The sequence below is a fragment of the Balaenoptera musculus genome, chromosome 14 (assembly GCF_009873245.2).
Source record: "Balaenoptera musculus isolate JJ_BM4_2016_0621 chromosome 14, mBalMus1.pri.v3, whole genome shotgun sequence".
Taxonomy (NCBI): domain Eukaryota; kingdom Metazoa; phylum Chordata; class Mammalia; order Artiodactyla; family Balaenopteridae; genus Balaenoptera; species Balaenoptera musculus.
The window spans coordinates 43737102-43756956 of NC_045798.1; the positions used below are offsets into that span (position 1 = coordinate 43737102).

Here is a 19855-nt window from a genome sequence, read left to right on the forward strand (position 1 = left end):
AGGCAGAAAATTAGTAAAGACATAGTTGAACTCAACAATATCATCCATCAACTGGATATAATTAATGGACCTCTATACTACTTTATCCAACAACAGCAAAAATACACACTCTTCTCAAACTCACACAAACATTCACCAAGATAGAAAATATTCCAGGCCATAAAACAGGCATTAAAAAGTTTAAAAGACTAGAAATCATAAAATGTCTGCTCTCAGATCACAATGAAATCAAATCAGAAATCAACAACAGAAAGATATCTGGAAAATCCCGAAATACTTGGAAACTAAACAACACACCTCTAAATAACACATGTGTCAAAGAAGAAATCTGAAGTAATTTTAAAATATTTTGAACTAAATGAAAATGAAATCATAACATCAATATTTGTGAGATGAGGGGAATTTATAGCATTGAATGCATATTTTATCTGAAATCAATTGTCTAAGCTCCTACCTTAGGAAACTAGAAAAAGAAGAACAGATAAATTCCAGGGTAAGCAGAAGAAGAGAGATAATAAAAATTAGAATAGAAATCATTGAAATTGAAAACAAGAAATCAAGATAGAAAATCAACAAAACCATAGCTGGTTCTTTGAAAAAACCAATAAAAGCAATAAGTCCCTAGCCAAACTAATCAAGAAAAAAAGAGAGGACACATATTGCTATTATTACTGGAAGTAAAAGAGGGGACAACAGTACCCATTCCATGGAAATTAAAAGGATAATAAAGGAATCTTATGAACAGCTATATGCCTACAAATTTGATAACTTAGAGGAAATGGACCAATTCTTTGAAAGACAGAATCTGTCAAAATTCACACAAGAAGAAATAGACAATATGAATAGGTCTATATCCACGAAAGAAATTGCATCAATAATTAATAACCTTACAAAACAGAAAGTACCAGGTTCAGATGGGTTCACTGGTGAATTCTATGAAACATTAAAGGAAAAAATTATACCACTTCTCTACATTATCTTTCAGAAGATAGAAGCAGAGGAAATAACCTCTTACTCAGTCTTTGAGGTCAGCACTAACCTAATACCAAAACTAAACAAAGACATTACAAAAAATTTACAGACCAATATCTCTCATGAACATAGATGTAAAAATATTCAACAAAATATTAGCAAATCAAATCCAACAATGTATAAAAAGAATTATATTCCATGACAAGTGGATGCATCCCATGTATGCAAGGCTGATTCAACATTCAAAAATCAATTAATGCAACCTATCATATAAACAGACGGAAAAAGAAATATCACAAGAGCATACCAACAGATGCAGAAAAAGCATTTGGCAAACTCCAACACTCATTCATGATGAAAAATTCTCAGTAAACTAGGAATAAAGAACTTCCTCAACTTGATAAAGAAATATACAAAAGACCTATGGCTAACGTAAGTTAGAAACTTGAAACTTGCCCAGTAAGATCAGGAACAAGGCAAGGATGTCTCCTTTCACCACTGCTTTTCAACATCATACTGGAAGTCCTGGTTAATGCAGTAAGACAAGGAAAGGAAATAAAAGGTATACTGATTAGGAAGGAAGAAGTAAAATCATCATTATTCACAGATGGCATGATTGTGTATGTAGAAAATCTGAAAGAACTGCCAAAAAAACTCTCCTGGAATTAATAAGTGATTATAGTAAGGTCGTTGGATACAAGGTTAATATACAAAAGTCAATTGCTGTACTATATATCAGCAATGAAAAAGTAGACTTTGAAATTAAAAGCAGAATACAATTTATATTAGCACCCCCCAATTAAATACTTAGGTAACAAAACATGTGCAAGATGCATATGAAGAAAACTGCAAAATTCTGATGAAAGGAAATAAAGAACTAAATAAAGGGAGAGATAGTCCATGTCCACGGATAGGAAGACGACTCAACACTGCCAAGATGTCAGTCCTTCCCAACTTGCCTATGGATTAATGCAATTCCAATTAAAATCCCAGCGAGTTATTTTGTTGCAGATATCAACAAACTCATTCTGAAGTTTATATGGAGAGGCAAAAGACCCAGAATAGTCAACACAATATTGAAGGAGAACAAAGTTGGAGAACTGTGACATTACCCAACTTCAAGACATAATAATAATATAAAGATACAGTAATCAAGACATTGTGGTATTGGTGAAAAAAAATTTTTTTTAATTGGTGAATGGAATAAAATAGAAAGCCCAGAAGTAGACCCCCATAAATACAGTCAACTGTTCTTTGACAAAGGAGCAGAGGAAATATAATGAAGCAAAGACAGTCTCTTCAACAAATGGTGCTGGAATAAACTGAACATCGACATGCAAAAAAATTAATCTAGACACAGAAGTTACTCCCCTCACAAAAGTTAACTCAAAATGGATCACAGACTTAAATGTAAAATGTAAAACTATAAAACTCCTAGAAGACAACTTGAGAAAATCTAGGTGACCTTCAGTTTGGTGATGGCTTTTAGATCCAACACAAAAGGTATGATTCATGAAAGAAAGAATCGATAAGCTGGATTTCATTAAAATTAAAAAATTTTCCTCTGCAAATGACACTGCCATGAGACTGAAAAGACAAGTCACAGACTGGGATAAAATATCTTCAAAATATATATATCTGATAAAAGACTATTATCTAAAATATACAAAGAACTCTTAAGACTCAACAATAAGAGAGCAAACAACTCAATTAAAAAATGAGCCAAAGATCTTAACAGGCACCTCAACAAAGAAGACATACAGATGGCAAATAAGCATATGAAAAGATGCTCCACATCATATGTCATCAGGGAAATGCAGATTAAAACAATGAGGTACCACTATACACCTATCAGAATGGCTGAAGTGCAGAACATTGACAACACCAAAGGCTGGTGAGAATGTGGAGCAACAGGTATTCTCATTCACTGCTGGCAGGAACGCAAAATGATACCATCACTTCAGAAGGCAGTTTGATAGTTTCTTACAAAACTAAATATACCCTTACATACAACCTAGCAATCATGCTCCTTGGCATTTACCCAAAGGAGCTGAAAACTTAACATCTACATAAAAACATGCCCATGGATGTTTAAAGCAGGTTTATTCATAGCTGCCAAAATTTGGAAGCAACCAAGATGTTCTTCACCAGGTGAATGGATAAATAAACTGTAGTACACCCAGACACTGGAACATTATTCAGGGCTGAAAAGACATGAACTATGAAGCCATGAAAAGACATGGAGGAAACTTAAATGCATGTTACTAAGTGGAAGAAGCTAATGTGAAAAAACTACATTCTGTAATATTTCAATTTTGTGCCATTGTTGAAAGATAAAAGTATCGAGACAAGTAAAAAGATCTATGGTTGATAGGGGTTGGAGGAGAGGGAGGTATGTCCTTCATCAGTGCAGTGAAATCACTCCATATGATACTATAATGGTGGATACATGTCATTTAAAATCTGTCCAAACCCATAGAATATACAGGACAAGAGTAAACCATAATGTCAACTATGGACTTTAGGTGATGTTGATGTGTCAAAGTAGGTTCATCAGTTGTAACAAGTGTACCACTCTGGTGGAGGAAGTTGATAACGAGGAAGGCTGGGGGGTGGGAGGGCAGAGCATATATGAGAAATCTCTGTATCTTCTACTCAATATTTCTGTGAACCTAAAACTGCTCTAAAAAATAAAGTCTATTAAAAATTAGTGAAAAAGTATTCCATCTTCAATTAAACAAGGAAAGAACCACAACTTCAAACCACTAACTGCACGGCATATCTGCTAAATTCTGTAAATCTAGAGAGAAACGAGAGGATGATGAGAATTCACATATGCTCTCAAACCTTGAGGTAGATATAAACTTCCCTAAAAATAATATCATAGTCCCAACCAGCTGTCCCCAACCTTAGATTGGCACAGTGACATTGAGGGTACAAGTAGGTCCTAGGGAATGTGAAACTTCCCTACTCAAAGTCAGAATGACTGGGGATGGTAGGCTGGAGAAAATAACACACCCACATTCTACTTTTACTAGCTATGGACTGGTCTCCCAGCTGAGTGTACCATTGGAGACAATGGGAGGAAAGCCATGATTGCTAAATCACAACACTGAGTTAGGGGCTTGACTGTTTAAACCCGAGGGTAAGTAGGACAAGCGTGGTGAGAGAGGGTATTCTAGACAAGACCCACACTGGAGCTGCAGACTGCCCACTACACCAGCTCCTGCCATTCCACATTGCCAGCCCCCTTGAAAAATGAAAAGCAAATCAGAAAATGGCTTATGGACTAAAGACATCTGTGCTGGGCCAGGGAAAAGGGGGTGGGGAATAAGGATCAGGCAAGTAAAAATTCAGGAAGTATAGTGCACACGAGCCCTCCTAGAATAAACTCCTTGATAGTGAAATCTGGCCATCCACGAAATAAATCAAGGTAGCTCAGAAAAGGAAACAGGCATGAAAGGACTGATTTTGAGCACTGATTTCATTTAAATATGGAAATAGGAAATAGGGCATAATAATAAAAATGTAACAAAAAATCTTAATGAGGGAAGGGAATTGGAAGGATACTTCATTTTATTTTTGTTAGCATACAGTAAAACTGATGGGGGAGTGTACAGTTCCATGAAGTGTTATAAACGTACAAGGTTCATAAAAAGAACTCAGCTCTTCTATATTTTACTTTACTGCTAAAGTACTTTTTCTAAGCAGGTGAGTAGATCCCACAAAAGCAAACAATCAGGGATTCCAATACACAATGACAGGGAAGACTTCTCAGGTAATGATTAGGTATTTATTTGTTTCTGATAACTGTGATTTTGAGTGTAGTTTAGCTCACTACTGGCGACAGGATATAGGGCTCCACTTTGCTATTTCTTCTGTGATTGCTGTTTGGAATATATGTATAAATAGAACAACACCATTTTCCATTGTTTGTTACACTGATCCTTTCTGAGGGTTTAGGTAAAATGACCTATTTTTCATGAATGAAAAATAGTTACATACTTGGTCGAGGGTTCTGCATTCTGTGTGCAGGGAATTCAATATACTTATAATATCTAGAATTATTCCCCATGGCACAATCTTTCACGTGTATTTATTATCTAAAGGTTCTATTTGTGCAAAGTCTTATTATCATATGTGTATATTCAATAAACTTAGAGTACAAACAGCTTCCAGCTAATAATTACCTACACAAATTGTTCACATAGCTGTTCACTTTTAAACCCAAATTCTATATGAAAGTTCACTTCTCCTATTGCTATAAATGCAAACTTTTAACTTACATTGTTCATGGTCTTAGAAATTTTTTTAAAAATATGAAATAAAAATATATTAACAATATATTAAAATATATTAATGAGATCACAAAATTCAATTTTACCCAGTTCTCACGTCTTAAAATTCTGTCCCCCTTACAGTAGTATGGGTATCCATTGTATAAGTACTGACATGTATATGAGTAGCTTGGGGTGGAGGTGTGTGTAGTGGGACAATGGGTATAAGAACTAAAGCTATTATTACCTTCATCTGAAGATAATCAAGACTTTTTTTTTTTTTTTTAAGAAGGAAGGCAGGTAACCTATCCTAGATTTTTTTTTAATTTATTTATTTTAATTTATTTATTTTTATGGCTGTGTTGGGTCTTCGTTTCTGTGCGAGGGCTTCCTCTAGTTACGGCAAATGGGGGCCACTCTTCATTGCGGTGCGCGGGCCTCTCACTATCGCGGCCTCTCTTGTTGCGGAGCACAGGCTCCAGACGCGCAGGCTCAGTAATTGTGGCTCACGGGCCTAGTCGCTCCGTGGCATGTGGGATCTTCCCAGACCAGGGCTCGAACCCGTGTCCCCTGCATTGGCAGGCAGATTCTTAACCACTGCGCCACCAGGGAAGCCCCAAAACTTTTTTAAGAACCAACTCTCTCCCCATAATAATTTACTATTTTTCCCTTATTAAAAACAATTCCAAGTTTAAACTACTTGTCTGTCTTAATATAAGCTGAAGATGAAGTTTAACTTCCAATTTAGCCTCAAGACAGTATATCCTGGCAGTATCAAGAAACTGGTTCTTTCAGATTTTTCAAAAACTCAAACCTCTTCTCTTATTATAATTTATAATAATTTATGAACTAGCATATGAAATATAAGGGGAAAGAGTTCTATTAATAGTCTTACCTTTGGTTTATTGTATCTTAAGATACAAGAAGATCTAGAAGTTCTTTTTTTATCATATATCGAGAAGCACTGCTCCACTTGTTCTGGATAAGTGAAAGGTACATATCGAAGCAGCCCTAAATGTTATCAGAAAAGTATTCATGCAAAGTATTCTTACAGGGACCTGACTGCAAATACCACATCATACACTTAAATGATAGGAGGAATATTTTAAATACTTATTTTGAAGTTGAAATTTTTCTAAAGAGATAATTTTTTATTACAAATTTTGTAACTTTTTAAAAATTTAATCTCTTTCACTTTGTGCTTCATATAGAATCGACTCTCACTTTTGACCTAACAGAGAGCTCTGTTTTCTGATATTTGCAAATCTGTGGTATTGGGCTTTTAAGTACCTGTTTCTAATATACAAGTACTGATAGTGCTTGCCTGCCTTCTAGACGATGTACAGTTGAGAATCACACTGGATCCTAAGTCTCATTGGGGCCTTGGCCAGATCTATTCTACACTGCACACTGCACTCTGCTATGTTGTGGATCTTTCCGTGAAAATCATCAGTAATCTTACACTTTGTTTTATAGGCAAGCACCAAATGTTAAGAAAAGACATGGAAGAAGAAAAAACATATTACCAAGCTGCCTAATTTCCCTATAAAATTTCACATGTTGAAAAGTTCTCATATATAACTGAACAACGGGAAAAATATTACTTCATCTAATATTTACTGATAGTATCCTATTAGGTATTGTCTCCTATACTGCCTACAACATAATTTTTAAGGATAGCTTTTTCTTAAGTGTTTAAATATAAATTAGTGAGTATTATGGAACACTGAATGAAGATATGTAGATGCTCTGGAGAGGACACTTTACTAATTGACCAATGAAACCGCTTTCAAGCGCACAAGCTCACTTCAATACAATGTGACAATGATTGCAACTGTTGGATAGTTGGTTTAAAATCACAGAATATTTTACCCAATTTTTATTTTGAAAAACATCTACAGAAAATTAGCAGTAATATTATACAATCTTTATCTAGATTAAAAAATTGTTAACATTTTGCCACATTTTCTTTTTTCTCTTTTCCATATTAAAAAAACTTTTTTTTATTGCCAAACCACGTGAAAGAAAATGGCAGAGATTCTCAGACTTCATCTCTAAATACTTTTCAGTATATCGTCTCTCCCAAAACACATTCTCCTACATGACTCCAATATGATTAGAAAATTTAACATGGGTGTAATACTGTATATGATCTACAGCCCAAATCCAGATTCCTTCCAATTGTCCCAATATTATCCTTTATAGTTTTTTTTTCTCATCCAGAATCTAATCAGGAAGGATATCTTTCAGTTAGTTGCCATTTCTTCTAGTCTTTTAATACTGAACAGTTTTCCAGGATTTTTTAAGTGACATTGACATTTTTGAAGTGTCCAGGTGAGTTATATTGAAGAATATCCACCAATTTGGATCTGTCTGATTGTTTCCTCAAGATTAGATTCAGGAGAATCATTTCTGGCAAAATAACTTCAGAGGGGATTGTCCTACTTCACATGTGTATCAAGAGGTACACGATGTCAGTTTGTCCACTATCGGTGACGGCCAGTGTAGTCACTTGGTTAAGCTGGTGCCAGATATCATCCTGTAAAGGGACTTTCCCCTCTTTGTAACTAATAAGCAATCTGTGGGCTGACATGTAGAGTTAGTGTGACTATCCTGTCTGCATCAACCATTCACCCAGTGGTGGATTATCCTTTGTAATAGTAGTCACAAAAAGTGACTTTATAATTCTGTCCTTTCTTTTAATCATTTGCTTGTACTCTTCAGTGAAACAGAGCTTTTCCTTCTACCTGCCCCCATCTGCATACTACACACACTATGGGCTCATGGACGCTCTTATTAATGTGCTGTAATCCATAACATACATTATTACTTTTATGTTCAAATGATACCAAGTTGGGCCAGTGGGTATCCCTGAAATCTGGCTCTTATGTCCTTCTGATGTGTCTCCACCACCTTTTGAACAATTCCTTGTTTTCTGGCACAAAACGTGCCAGGCTTAGCAGATTCTCCCCTACACTAGTTCAACCAAGAAGGCTTTAAGTAAAAAGGAGACTAACTCAGTTTTAATGCAGTAATTTGAATTCAGGAACAAATAATTAGAATAGTGCCTAGAACATAGTAAGTGCCAGTCAGTATGATAGGTCGCTTCCTTAACTATTTTAGCCATAGTTTGAAGCCTTTGTGCAATTCTTAAAAATATAGACTTTTAATTTATAACATAGATTTTTATGTTACTCTTTCAAATTCATCTATTTATTCTTACTTTAATTTGTTCTCCTTCATTTCTTTTATCTCTATATGGAAATCATGCAAATAGAAAACTTCCAAAGGATTTTCTTTTTTTTTTCTCCAACGTGGTATAATCTTAGATCACTGACTAATGCCAAAATATGCACAAACAGCACAGCATAAATCCCTGATATAGTAAAGCCTTTTAAAATTCCTGAATTTATCAAGTGATTTCACATGTCAGAGGAAATAATGTAAAGAAATGCCTGGACTTTTTTTTTTTTGGTAAAAAATTCAATAGACCAACCTCACTCTCTAAGCAAATGTAGCTCTGCTGAAGCCACCTCTGAATGAATCACTGATAGGGAAGAGAAACTGAAGAAAGAGGAGTGTGATATTTGGAGAGGTCACAAAGAAAGTAAAAAAATAGGGCCTTGTAACTTCCAAGTAATTTATTTATTTATTTATTTATTTATTTATTTATTTATCTTAGAACGTGTGGGTGGATGTGAGTGTGTGTTTGTGTGTAGTATATGTGTATGCATGTGCACATTCGGGGTTAAAGACAAGATGCCCAAATCAACATTTATTCAACAAATACTTATTACACCCCCACTCTGAGTGGGTACTATGGTATCTTCCAGGAACATAAGGACCAAGAAAACTAGACAGGTCTCTCCCTTAGGATTAATTAAACAGTTACACAAATAAATGTGAATTTGCAACTAGCTGGGATGAGGGATATGGATACACAAGTACAGATACATGTATGCATACAAAGATACCTGTGTGTGTGTGTTTGTGTGTGTGTATTATAAGGGAATTTGGCTCAGTCTAGGGGGACAACATGGCTCATTTGAGGAAGTGACATTTGGGTTGATATCTGAGGTTTAACTAAGAGTTCACTAGGCAATGTTTGGGTACCTGTGTGTACAGGTGTGAGGATGGGAGAGAGCAGGGAGAGTCAGAGCAACTGGAAGAAAGCCAGGCAGCTGAAGTAGAAGGAAGGACTGGAGGTACCAAAAGAGATGAGACTGCAGGAGCCTTGTTGGGTTTCAAAAAATCAGGTGCACAGTTTTGGTCTTTATCTTAAAGCAGTGGTGATCCATTTAAGTGGCATGCGTAGCTGAAGGGGTGATAGTTGTCATATTTGCATTTTGAAAAGGCTCCTCTGACCTTATTGGAGGATGGATTTGGAGGGGGAGCAACGTCAGATGCCAGAGGACGAGTTATAAAAGCCCTGTAGTAGCCCTGACACAATGGATGGTGAAAGCTGAGACTTGGGTGATGCCCTAAGGTAGACGCATAACATCAGTGACGGGGTGAGGGCTTTGATATGCGGTGGATGGAGAGGGAATGTCAAAGATAAAATCCGGATTGGGAGCTGGGGAATCCTGGAGGTTGAGGTGAGATGGGCAGAGATCACAAGTTTGATTTTGACATGTTTCATTTGATGTTTAAGACTGACAAGAAGAAATACCAAGCACAGAACTGGATCTACAAGTGGAGAATTTAGAGAGACTTTCTGAGCCATAATCATGTTTTGTAGAGTGCTCTGAATAAAACATACGCCAGTAATTTCAAGGAATCTTATTGGACAGTATGTGGTGTATGTATGTTGGGAAAAGTCAAAGTGAACCAAAGTTCTAAGGTACTAGAAGAACAACCTCTGCTAATTGAGAGTTCAGTAATTTGCAAATCCAGTTCTATTCTAAATGCTGTTATAATTTCCTGATCTGCAAAATCTGAAAATATGATTTTGCTAGACATTTTAGCAAGTGAGATATACATATATATATATATATATACATATATACACACATACATTTAGCAAGTGAGAGGTATCTATCTATCCATATTGAAATCACGAAAGTCATCATGTAAGTACAGAATTAATATTTAAAATACTTAATAATCTGTACAACTTGGGCTCCAGCCACAAATAGCCAGTAAGACCACATCAGTGCACCCAGATGAATGCCAACACTGTCACAGTAATAGAATCTCATCCTCTGATGGTAAAAATTCCTAACTGAAAATAAAGTACAAATATTAGAAGGTAAAGGAGCGTTGGTAGTTACTACTTTTAGTCCAATAATGTCACTAACACCTAAGCATATTTTAATACGTTGAGAACATTGATTTTTAGGGGGAGGGAGGAAACTACCCTCATTCTAATCTACTGTCCAAGGGTGCTGTGGAAAAATCAAATTTATTGAGAGATATGTATCTAAAAATTTGTGTCCACATGTTAATTTTGAAACTTCTTTTTTAAAGTATACGATCAACGTCATCATTTTATCTAAATCTTCACAGACTGTATTTGCTTAAAGTAACCTGTAACTTTGGATCACAGCTCTAACCCCCTTGGTGACAAAAAAGACAACAGAGATGATCACAAAGCTAAGTGAGCTTTGAGCTTCTCGCTCCTGAAACTAATGCAGTAGTAAGAGTTATGTTCTTCATTTGAATCGACAAAGTTGTCTTATTCCGTTCTCCATTTTCATGTGTATCCAATAGAGCCTTCTGACATTTCTTTTACTACATTACTACGCTAACTGGGTGTATTTTTCCCTTTCATACCTACATTCTTTAGTGTTTCAGATTTCAGTTTAGGGGAGTATTGAGGTCCTATGGAAAAAGGAGGCATTATGACTGGAATGTGTCATACCTGTTTATTCTGACAAAGAAGGTTTTCTCTTGTGTGGCATTGTTAACGGTACAAAGAGGAAGAAGGGCTTTACTTTCACCATCTTTGTCTCCATTCCATGCAAGAGTAAAAAGCATAACAAGAAAAGGCAGATATTCCAATAAAATTTCACTGCCTATATAGATCTTTGTGCTGCTCAAATGAAAGAAGCTCCTTATTTTCCTTATCACCTCCACGATCCAACCCCCTCAATTTTATCTTCCCTCAATTCCCATTGCACCACTAGACTCTTATTAGAAATTGTAACAAAAGTGGACCAAATCAAGTTTGGGGTCAGTCTGAGGTTGAATGCTGGGCCATTCAATTGACCAAGAAGCTTCCAGTAAGAATGAACAATACACAGCGAAACAATCATAGATCAAATTGTGTTCTGTACAATTGCTGCATCCTTTTTGTATGAAAACCTGCCTCTCTTGATTGGGTAAAACATGTTCCTCTATGTAGAGAATCTTATGATTATGTCAAAGCAATTGGTTATTCCCATACGCACACACACACACACACACACACACACACACACACACACACACACACAGACATACTGTGACTTCAATCTTAATTGCAAACCACAACTACTGAAGCCCATGAGCCTAGAGCCCGTGCTCCACAACAAGAGAAGCCGCCGCAATGAGAAGCCCACGCACCGCAAGGAAGGGCAGCCCCCGCTCGCTGCAACTAGAGAAAGCCTGCGCGTAGCAAAGGAGACCCAATGCGGTCAAAAATAAAATAAATAAATAAATAAAATTTTAAAAAGATTTTACATTAAAAAGCTTCTTTAAAAAGAATAAGGGGCTTCCCTGGTGGCGCAGTGGTTGAGAATCTGCCTGCCAATGCAGGGGACACGGGTTCGAGCCCTGGTCTGGGAAGATCCCACATGCCGCGGAGCAACTAGGCCCGTGAGCCACAATTACTGAGCCTGCGCGTCTGGAGCCTGTGCTCCGCAACAAGAGAGGCTGCGATAGTGAGAGGCCCGCGCATCGCGATGAAGAGTGGCCCCCGCTTGCCGCAATTGGAGAAAGCCCTCGCACAGAAACGAAGACCCAACACAGCCATAAATAAATAAATAAATTAAATTTAAAAAAAAAAAAAAAAAAAAACTTAGACAACAAAAACCACTTAAAAAAAGAATAAGAAAAAAGAGTGAGTCATATGATGTTATAAATGACATCTTAGGTGGACCCACTGTGGAAAGTAATCTAAGAAAAAAAATCTTCCTTACAATTTGGTAAATTCAAGATGCTTGCTGTAGCTAATACTGAAATGACATTTTATAATAACTCAGTTCCCAAGAGCAGGTCTTACGTTATGGTCTAGTAAACAAACCATTATAAGTAAGAAAATTTGAGTTTCGCTCTCAATTTCCTCCTTGCTTCTGGGATCCTATACTCTATATACTCTCTTGCCCATATATAGGTTGTGTATATGGGCAATCTTCAAAACCCTCTAATCCCTCTGCAAATACTATATATTATGCAAAGAGAAGAGATGTTGGTGTGTTTTTAGTGTGGCAACAGCGCACAAACTATATACATCTGAGACGGACAACAGAGTTGTCTATATCTCTCACCCTCCAACTCCCATATGCCAGCACAGGACACACTTAATTCAAGTAACACAAAAACATTCTAATACAACAGTTTATTTGCATTCGCAACAGATTTTGGCCTCTGCTATGAACATACTTCACAGCACTATGTTTCATGGTGCAACTTCCAGTATTGGACCCGTGCAGTTCTTTGCATAAGCCTATTTCAAGGGCATTGACGATATAATCTCAATTGATGCCTCCTTTTCCTGTTTTTTCAGTGCCTGAAATTATGTATGTATACATGTACGTAGACACAGAACACATGTACATCTATACATATACATGCATATACATACATATGTGTGCATGTACACATTGTCTCTCTATATAAAAGCCTTCATTGCTTTCTGGAGATATGTACAAGGTTAAGGCCTGCGAGAAGTAAAATATTATCCAGCTTGCACATTAGTTTGTCAACACTCATAGTCATCCATTAAAGATAGATTCCTAAGAGAAATAAGGAAAAAGTAGTAAATTTTTATGAAGGTGAGAAAGAGAAAAAGATCAGAACATGAGCTTGAGTTTGATGGGCAGTGAAATTTGTAATCCTGGTCCACTGAAGGCAGAGACCAGCGGACAAGTGGGATGGTCCCGCTTAAAAGAAGTAAGGATTGCATACGGGCATGAAAAATAACCCACGTCATCATAAAAATCTTGTCTATCTATATCTATTCTTTTTCAGATTCTCTTCCCTTATAGGTTATTACTAACACAACATAGTAAACCAACTATATTTTAATAAAAAATAAATAAATAAGAATTTTTAAAAAAATCTTGTTTATCTAGCCCTGACTCTCATTAGGGCCAGACAGCCCCTAGAGAATATTTTGCGAAGGACTGGGGCGGCTCAGGTTTGTCACAATCATTAAGGGAGGGGAGTTCTATTGGTTTTTAGTGGCTTTTTTGGTGAAGAATTTTCCCAAATATCCCAAACAACATGCAGTGTCCCCTGAACTAAACCTATAATGAATATCAACCTGTAGAATCTGGTATATATAATCATAACTAAGCATTTTCTAAGCATTTCCACCAAATGTCCAGTGGTTTACAACAAGGTTGCTGTGGGGAATAATTCAACGATTTGGTATAGTCTTTCTCTTAAATCTAGAATTAATAGACTACAACGTTAACAGAAAATAAACTGGAAAAGGCAGCACCAGCACTGTCAATAAGTTCCATCATGGAAATATTTTATTTGTTATTATTGATGATATGGTGTGTAGCCTGCAGAGTCCCTTGAAGTAGAGTTCACATCAGTAACAACAGGAAAATGCTGCATAGAGCAGTCTGGGGATTTTGGTGAGACTATATTCATAGTATTTACTCTCTCATTTGCAAAATATCATATATCCACGTTTTCTCCACTCCGCCTTTCTATAACTTGACTTTGGCATATTTTCCCTACAACGATTACCATCATTTCCTTCTTTCCAAATACAAATGTCTGGTCTGTAATTATCCTAATACTACTTTTAGTCTATTCTCCTTTCATTTTCCTGTACTTCCTATATGGAATGTCTTCTGACGTTCCTGTCTTAAATCCAAGTTTATTTGTTATACAGTATGTACACACAAGCAAGCTTCTGACTTCTTTACTATGTGTTCCAGTGAAGTTACCCCCAAACATTAGCATAGTGAAATGCACATTGTACTACAAATTACTTTTATTCTATTGTTCCTTTTCATGACAGATATATTCAGTGATTATATTATTGATGAATTACATTTCAAGATACTAAGGGGGTGACACAAAATATTTGTTATTAAGAAGAGGACAAAGTCTAAGAGGGTTGAGAACCACAGTTTGGTCCACAGCGAATGACAGTGAATGACAGAGGACAGAAAAATCACAAGCCTCCTGTGTGTACCTCTGTACCACTTCATTTCATGACTATCGTGTACAGCTGATACCATCATGGCTAGAAAGAGTTAACTCCCCCATCCAGCTACCCAACTTAAGTCAAGGGAGCTGCATGAGGAGTCGCACAGATCAGGTTTCCAGTATCTACTCTGCCACTAACCACCGGTGTGACCTTTAGCAGCTCACTGGGATCACTGTGGGCCCCCATTTCCTTAACTGTAAAATAAGGGCATTGGAGTAAATTACTTTTAAGGTCCTTTCCAGCTCTATCACAAAATGCATAATTTTGATTCTAAGACTTAGGCGTTGATCAGAAGAAACTGATTCCTTTAATAAATGTATATAAAATATATCCTGTGGGTAGCAATTACATTTCCAACCACAATATATTTTTTAAGTACTCAGTCTAGTCAAGTCTTTTAAAAATGCCATGTCTTATAAAACAACAAAAATGTTCCCTCAAAAAAGAAGTCCCCCTACACTTTATGGAGTGAGCACATTTACAGCACATGAGAACAGTCACCAATCTGAAGGGGACATCTACTTTTCTAGTACCATTCTGCTCCCTGTTGTAAAAGTCACAGTTTTCTTTTTTGCTTTGAATTCTTGAAATAAAAATGATTTTATCTCTCTGCCTTTCCAATCATATATTTTTGGTAGCTCTAACCTTCTCCACAGAGGTTTCCTAAATTCTAATAGTCCACAGAAATAACAATTCAACAAAATCTATACACAACTGAACACTGACCACAGACAAGGTGTTTAAGAGCAAGTGCTATGCTGTGAATCAACTTCTTGCCCAGGTAACTATTTCATCTACAACCAATTTTGCCCTGGAGCTTTTGAAAAACACAATAGAAATCTGTTAAATTGGCAGTCTTGCTGAACTTCAACTACTTTATCTAACCAGGTCCTTGGTAACAATAGATACTTGAGAGCTTCTTTTTGATAAAACTTTTGATTTGGAGCCTAGGTGCAGAGAGCAAATGGACCAAACCCCTTATTCTGATGGCAATTTGCTGTTTTTGCTTTTGGAACATACATATATAAATAAGGCTTAGGGGTATCACCTTAACACATACACATGTGTATGCTTTAGGAAAACCTCATGCTTAAAAACTTCCATTTAATAAGACAAAAACAAACAAAAAAAGACTTAAAAATTAGAATATTCCTATTTGGTTTTCAGAAGCACCCCGCACTATCATCTTTTAAAAAACATATTAATCACCTCTGTTAAATACAAAGTGGGACTGAATTTCTCAAATTTTGATCGAAGGACTTTTATTTTTCCAGGAACACATCTAATCCTTAACACAAGTTCATTAAGTAGGTACAGAATCCAGTCTTGATTACTTCTCTGGGAGTTATATATAATTTACTTCAAAGTTTTCATACCAGGTTTGCTCATTTCTGTCACCCAGCTCGTTTCTGGGCAGGTTGCCCACATGCCCCACCTCCCCATAAATCCGTTTTGGTGTTTGAGATATGCAAGCTCATTTAAAAATTAACCTAAACAAAACAAAATAATTAGAAAGGCAAGTTGCCCACAATAACAATGAAAATCGTTTTCAAATCAAACGTGTAATACATTCCAAAGACAAACACAAATGACTTCGTAAATAACCATGATTTTGGATTATCTTTGCCTCTATTCCTCTCATTAACATGAATAATTCAGAGTGCTTCCTATACGTGATGAAACTGTCTCCCCTCAATAATTCATTTTTAGTACACAGAAAAATCGCATCCTTATGTTTTTCCAAAGGTTTAAATTAGACCATATTTTAAAATGCAACTTTACTTTCAAAATTATCTATCGCTTGGGTTCATTCTTTTCAATGCTATCCTGGCAGCAAGTAAGGAGAATCTTGTGCCTTCAAGGCAAGGGCAGTATAGAGCAGCGTAACACGTAAGAAGACAGAAGCCCCACCTTTCTTTGGTTCTTGATAGTCTTCAAGTACATACCCATTATTTGCAAAGTGTGAGCAAGATTGCCAATACCTTTTTCCTTAAAAATACGGAAGTGCTTTGGGACACCCAGATTCAAGTAAAAAGAATTTCCCAATGTTCTGGCCACACTGAAGGAACAATATTTTTATTATGCAACTTAATTTTAAGTGATAAAAATATCCTAACATTGCAGTTCCAGATAAAGCAGACATTCCCAAATGGGAAAGCATTCTGGATGGGGGGGAGGACTCAAAGCCTCAAATCTTGCTTTAATGACAACATGAACAAAATGAAGGGTGTGTATCTATCTGCCAATTATATACAAATTCATCTAGATTCCCAAACACAAAGATACTATGTAGATGCACATTTTATTCGTATCCTATATAATACCCTATACTACGCATACCCAATATTTGTGCGGGAAAGAATGTGTATGTCTTAGGTCTACTTAATTTGAATATTAAGTTAGTCTCCCATTTTGTCAGTTCTTCCTGGGAAGATGTTACATTCTTCTGGAAACCACACTAATTTTCTGGAGTCATGGGGCTGTTTCATGCACTGCTTCAGAGCACCAAATGCTACCCTTGTGACCAGGAAGAAAGGGAAAGAATGCCATCAAGAGGAGCGGGAAGCTGCACTAATTCTCAGCTTCTCTCTGGTAACAAAAAGGTGGGGAAAAAAAAGAGCAATCAGATTTCATTGGAGTATACACCAGCCTTGGCCAAAGGCTTTAAAACTTTTTTGATTTCTTCTTTCATTGAAAATAAAAGGAGAGGAGCTTATAGTGTAATAAGCCAAACACAACAGTTGTTGAACTTGGGTCAAGATCAGATACCATTACAGCTTTGGGGATGTTCATGGAAATGTATAAAGTGAGGATGTATGTCTTGATACCTGTAAAAATAAAACATTACGCTTGGAGTGGGAGAGAACAGATGGTTGGTAATGGTTTAAAACATTTATGTTTTTGGACTGTCACCAAGCCTCTGTATTAAAAAATATGGTGTTGTAGTCACTACATACCAACAACTATCTGCAAGGCTCATTTTCTGGAGGATGCTACTGTAATAAAAGAGATAAAACCCAAATGAGGCCAGAGGAAAATTCTTCTTGTTTTCTCAAGTCATTCAATGTGTGCTATTTCTTATTGACTATATTCAATCAAAATGTTTTCTGTGTGATGAGAGGACTTAAATTTTTCCTCAATAATGAGTCAACTACCAGTGCCCGAGTATTGTATCCTTTTTTGGATACATGGGGAAGAACAGTAATTTTGTTCTGTGTATCTGATTCATGCTGATTGAAGCCCTTAAAAACCCTCTGAGCAATCATAAAATCTGGTAGTCCAGGGTACTCTCGCATGAAAAGCAATAACAATCTCCTTATTCTCAATTTGGTAGACAGGCATATTGTACTATAATTATGTACTGAAATTGGCAGGTGCCAGGCCACCGAACTAGGAAGACAGATAAATATTAACTACAGTCACACTGTATTTTGGTGTGTATATATATGTCAGTCTAAAATAAGTCCACGTCCTTTAAACCCAATGGAATAGTGACAAACACAGATAAAACTGTATACAGAGAGATTAATGCCATGTTTGGGGTTAAACTAAAGAAAAATAAATACTGGTAAATAATACTCTTAATTACTATAAAAACTGCTAAAGGAGAGTCCTATTAAACATCCACAGTGTTTTGATTTGCTCGTGATAACATAATGGGGGGAAAGTCACACAAGAACACACTCTGTATGATTTACTTCCTATCCCTTTGAAAACCCTGGGAACTGTTCAGGACCGGTTTGCTGATGGGAGGGAGTTGGGGGTGGACCTGCAGGAAGAGGAGGGAGGACAGCGGCCGCTCCAGCATCGCTCCTGTGAACTTAGTTGGAAATAACTCCTGACAGATATCAAACATAACACCTTTTAGCCTCCTAACAGAAACACGCTGATAGGCAGGATGTTGGAACGGGGCAGAAGCGGGAGCAGGTAACCGTGTGAAAGTAACAGCTGCGGCAACAAAGCGACCACGCAGTTCCTACTCTCTCCCACCCACCTCGGGCCCCCCCCCCAAGGCACCCCCAACCCCTGTGGCCGGCCCGGATGGAACCTGGGCTCCGAGTCTCCGCACTTCCCTCCCACATGGCCCGCAGCCTCAGCAAGAGCCTCTGCGAGGTCTCGGAGTTTGGGACCGATGCAAAAAGGGGCATCACAGCAGAGATGCTCATCTTTCTGCCAAACACGCTGGAGGACCGGATAAACCGCCATGAGAAACTCAAGACCGTTCCTCCTGGTGTCTTCTTTCCAACCTCGGCTGGCTTGCCCCGAGTGGGGGCTGGCACCAGAACCCTGGGGTGCAGGGTGCCCCGCCCCGCCGGGGCTCAGGAATCCAGCACAGGTAGCTCCCGAGTTCAGGCACCCGTCCTCCTCCGCCGCCCCTCTCCAAGTCTTCGCACCCCCTCCATCTCCCAGACCCCCTCTCCCCTCAGCACAATCAATAAAGTGAACGGGAGTGGGTTCAAATGGGGGGGGGAGGGGATTAGGGTAGAAAGAAAAGAAAGATGCCTCTGCAGTCATCAGAGGTGGAGTACCTGGAAAGGTGAGGGTGCGCTTCCCCGCCCACGCAGACCCCTCTCCTACCTAGGGTGCAAGCGGCGCCCCCGCAATCTCGGCCCCTCCAATCCCGGACCCCTCCCCCACGCCCCGACCCCCGGCGGTTACCTGGCGAGCGGCTAGGGGAGCGGAGGGTGCCGGCAGGGACTGCTTTCACGGGAGCGGAGCTTCGGCGGGAAACTTCCCCGAGCTCCGGGGCAAACTCTCGCGGACTCCGCCCGCCGCGGGCCGCGCGGTGGGCAGGAGCGCGGTGCCGGAGCTGGAGCGGCGCTGAGCCCGGCGCTCGCCCTCGCCCGTCCGCCCGACTGGGGCTGTGTCGCCGCCTGGGCTCCCGGCCGCTCCCGCTCCCGCCGCCGCCCCGCCCCGCGGCTCCGCCCCCCGGTTCCCCCACCAACCCCTCACTCCCCCGAGCCGCGCGCCCGCCCGCCGGCCTCCCCGTCTCCGCCTTTGTCGCTCTCTGCCTGTCACTCTCTGGCCTTACCTCTGCTGGCCACTCGCCCTCCCTCCGAGCCCTAGGGCTCTGGTGCCACCCACTCCTGGTCCAAGGAGTGGTGATCTCCGGCGTTTGTCTCCTAAGTCACCTTCTCTTCTTCACCTCTGCCCTGTCTCAGATTCTTTCCCAAGTGTTCTAGAAACACCTGAAGGACAAATCTATAGGTTAATAGGTTGTGACAAGCAAGCATTG

At 38.5% G+C, this 19855-nt stretch overlaps 1 protein-coding gene across 1 annotated transcript in view; it reads right to left on the reverse strand.

The window, feature by feature from the left end:
• CHST9 (carbohydrate sulfotransferase 9) overlaps positions 1–19412 on the reverse strand; it is a 242137-nt gene extending 222725 nt beyond the window's left edge. The window contains exon 1 of the mRNA XM_036823754.1: positions 19279–19412. The gene's annotated coding sequence lies outside the window, so the exon portion shown is untranslated. The remainder of the gene's footprint in view (positions 1–19278) is intronic.
• Positions 19413–19855: the final 443 nt, after the last annotated feature.